Raw genomic sequence first — 4,451 nt, forward strand, 5'->3', positions numbered from 1 at the left:
ACATGAATCAGCCAGAAGGTTTTGTCAGTGCAGAGTACCCCAATAGAGTGTGCAAGCTTGAGAAATCCATTTATGGATTGAAACAAGCATCTCGAAGTTGGAATCTTTGTTTCGATGAGAAGGTCAAAGAGTTTGGTTTCTCAAGAAGTGAAGATGAGTCCTGCGTGTATGTCAGAGCTAGTGGGAGTATAGTTAGCTTTTTGGTACTGTATGTGGATGACATACTACTCATAGGAAATGACATCCCAACCTTGCAGGAGGTTAAGTCCTGGCTTGGGAAGTGCTTTGCTATGAAGGACCTTGGAGAAGCTACCTATATCCTAGGGATAAGGATATTAAGAGAAAGGAGTAAAAGACTAATTGGACTTAGTCAGAGTATCTACTTGGATAAGGTGTTGAAAAGGTTCAACATGCAGAATTCCAAGAAAGGAGAATTACCGATCCAAAGCAATGCCAAACTGAGCAAGGCTCAGAGCCCGAGTACAGAAGATGAGATAGCTGAGATGAGTCGATTACCTTATGCTTCCGTTGTTGGTTCGATCATGTATGCTATGACTTGTACCCGTCCTGATGTGGCCTTCGCTTTGAGCATGGTCAGCAGATATCAGGGGAACCCTGGCAAGGCTCATTGGACTGCGGTAAAGAATATTCTCAAGTACCTGCGGAGGACTAAGGATTGGATCCTTACCCTTGGTGGGAGTGATGACTTGAGAGTAGTAGGGTATAGTGATGCTAGCTTTCAGACTGATAGGGATAACTTCCGCTCACAGTCGGGCTGGGTCTTTACCTTAAATGGAGGGGCAATCACTTGGAAGAGTTCCAAACAGGAGACTGTAGCTGATTCGACTTGTGAATCAGAGTACATAGCAGCGAGTGAAGCGGCAAAGGAGGCGATATGGCTGAGGAACTTCATCGGAGACCTTGGAGTTGTACCAACTATTAAGGAGCCTATGGAGATTTTCTGTGACAGCAATAGTGCGGTTGCCTTAGCCAAGGAACCAAGAGATCATGGCAGATCCTGACACATTGACAGAAAATATCACTTCATAAGACACAAGATAGAAGAGGGACTCCTCGTGGCAAAGAGGGTATCGTCAGATGAGAACCCTGCGGATCCCCTTACGAAGGGACTGACGAGGGTTAAGCATTTGCAGCATGCGAGGCGTATCGGGCTGAGGGACGATATTAGTTTTACAGATTAGATAGCCTTTTCTGAAACTTGTAAAATGTAATCGACGTTTGATGATGAATAAAATGTGTGATTTATTTATGAGTAAAGTGTTACTATCATTGTCAATTATTTACTATTGTTTCAGTTTTGCATGTTTTGACTTCCAGAATAATTAATTTATTCAAACTTCCACAATCAGTCATACGTCGGAAGTAGGTATGAATCAAGATTGTCATGAATTGGGTTTGTAGATGGCTAAAGGTGTTTAGACATAGCAATGGTTGCTACAACGTTCATGAGTGCTCATAAGTTATGAGTATTGGAATAAACCCACGCTCACTTGTATCACTTCATGGAATTTATCTCGAGTGATCGTGAGACGGTAATATCATATACGCCTTCAAACCTAGAGATATGAGTTGTTACCTATGAGTTGGTTGTGCATTGATTGCACGTAAACGCATCAGTAACTTGATGTTATAAAACGTGCCTTTGTGTGCAATTCAATAAGTAGTAGAACAAGCATATGAATCGAAGTTTATCTGTTCCTTCTAGAAATAGAAGCGATATCTGGGCCCCTCGATGATTTTGTGTTGACCCATGTACCGGGCCCGGTCAGAACTAAATTGATGTGTTCAGTTAAGTTCTTTGTCAAACAAATCGGAAATCGAGAAACAACTGCTAGACAATAAGTAAGACATTGTTCCATGTATTTGTCCGGCTGATATCATGAGAGCAGAGGATTATATGATCACTTACCTAAAATGGCGCTTCATAGTTCACAAGAGTTTTCGAGAGCTACGATTGCCGGTTGGTTCCTGAAGTAATATAGGCAAATACAGTTATTAGACTTATCCAAGTGGGAGTCTGTTGGATAAGGTGTCTAAGTCCATAACTTATTTGGTATATACTTGACCCGACCCGGCATGGTCCATTTGGGTTGCACTTCACCCGAACTTGTTATGGATAATTTTATGAGAGTTGTATACTTACGATTTATTAATATATTATAAGTTATAATATATTAATATAAAGTCATGTTACTTAATTAGTTTTAATCTTGAATTAATTATGAATTAATTTAGTGATTAAAAGGAAGACTAATTAAATCATGGGCTATTATATTTATATGGTGTGGGTTAACACTCATTTGGAATGGCCTAAGCTTATATGGAAGTCCATGGATGATCCATGGAGCTTTTACCCATGGATCCTTGGAAGAGGAAAAGACATGGGTTATTAGGGTTTCACCCTAACCATGTACACTATATAAACAAGCTTATGTTGCATGAAAAAGACACTAAGTGTGTGTGTAAGTGTGGTGGCCAAAACCAAGAGTTAGAATACTCTCTCATATATTTTCCAAGTTTGGGTGATTTGTGATTTCCATTTGAGGCATTCACATTATTGGTGCTTGGCTCTCAAACTCCAAGGAATCAACAATCAAAAAAAGGTATGTAATTCATCTAGTTCCTTTATGGTTAAAAGTACCCCATGCCATGCTAGATAGGTTATAAACCTTGGAAAATAATATTTTGCATGTATCTTAGACAAACATAGATCCAAGGTTTAATAGGGTTGCATGTACACTTAGGAAGTGTTAGAATGCTCAAAACCCAACACAATCATCATTTGAGAAGAGTATTTGAAGTGTTGAGAAGTCAGAAACTCTATGGACAGTTGGAGAAGTGTGGTTTATTTTATTCCAAGATGAACTTTCTCAATTATGTTGTATCAAAAGATGGAATTTTGGTGGATGAATCAAACATGGAATCAATTAAATCATGGCCAGTACCCACGAATCCAACTGAGGTAAGAAGTTTCCATGGCCTTGTGACATTTTACAGAAGGTTTGTCAAGAATTTCAATACCATTGTTGCACCCCTTTAACTATTTTGAACCCAAAATAAGAATTTGAATCAAGCCCAGGGTGGGTTTGAGACATGAAATGGGGTGCTATAGAATTAGTTGAAAATGGAATTGTTAGGAAATCAGAAGATACTTGTCAAGACTCAGAACATATGTGATGCCACTTGCCAAGCTTTGATAACACTTGTTAGGAAGTAATGTAGATAAGTAGGAAAACCAAAAGCACACAAGACACGATATTTTAGTGGTTCGGTCAAGGTGACCTACGTCCAAAAGCAGGAGGTTGTATTCTTTATTTATGAGTTATCAAACATAGGTTACAAGTATAATTTTCATAGAGATTCACCTAACACTCTAGAATTCAAGATACAAAATGACTTATCATGCATCCCTATTTATACTTGAGGGATCAAACCTAAAACCCTAATGGCCCAAGCCCATTGGCCCATTGACTCATGAATGGTGTCAACCAATCACAATTCGCCATGCAACATCTTCTGAAACATTTTACCATGTCATACAACACAGGAGCATCAGCAACACACATGATGGAGCAACTTGTACCATAATGGAGCATCATGATGCACAGGTGGCACATCATGAACACTAGTAGTCCAACATCCATCATTGTGGCACAACATAATGTATTCCTTGAGCATTACCAACTTCTAAGAATCATAGAGGACTTCATAACATATGTGGCTCATCAAAGATATCATAGCTCATCAAGAAACCAATATGGCGCATATTATACAAAGATGGCGCAACATGTATGATGTTGGCCCATCTTGTGAAATGATGGCACAACATCCTTCATTCTTGGCTCAACATCACCCAAAGGTGGCACAACTTCTCCTTGATGGCTCAACTTCTCCATATTGGTCCAACATCTTCACTTGGCACAACATTTTCACTTCGCTCAACATCTTTACTTGGCTCAACATCTTCATGGCTCAACATGTTGGACCAAGTCTCCAAGTAGCTCTAATCACTCCAAGTTGCTCCAAGCCACTCCAAGTTGCTCTAAACCCCCTTTTAGATGATCCATTCCTTTGGAACTTGATCCATTTTGTTTTCAGATGATCCAAATCCATCTCAAATGATCCATTCCTTTTTCACATGTTCCCTGAACCTCAAGTTCTCCATTGAGTTCTAAGTGATCCAAATGCTCCATGAGAATGCTCCAATCTCTCGATTCATATTAACAATCTCCACCTTGACTTGAGCATCCTCTGAACTCCACCTAAAACAAGAACTTCCTCTCCCTTCTTGCTAACAAGCCCCAAAGGGGCTTCCCTCCTGAGAATATCAACCATGTCCAAGCAAAGCTTGAACTTCTCTCTAGGCAACGACCTTGTCACCATGTCCTCCGAATTCATCTTGGTACCAAAATTTTGAATGCATAACCTAT

The sequence above is a fragment of the Lactuca virosa genome, chromosome 7, assembly GCF_052849685.1.
Source record: "Lactuca virosa cultivar CGN04683 chromosome 7, Lactuca_virosa_CGN04683_v6, whole genome shotgun sequence".
In the NCBI taxonomy this organism is placed as follows: domain Eukaryota; kingdom Viridiplantae; phylum Streptophyta; class Magnoliopsida; order Asterales; family Asteraceae; genus Lactuca; species Lactuca virosa.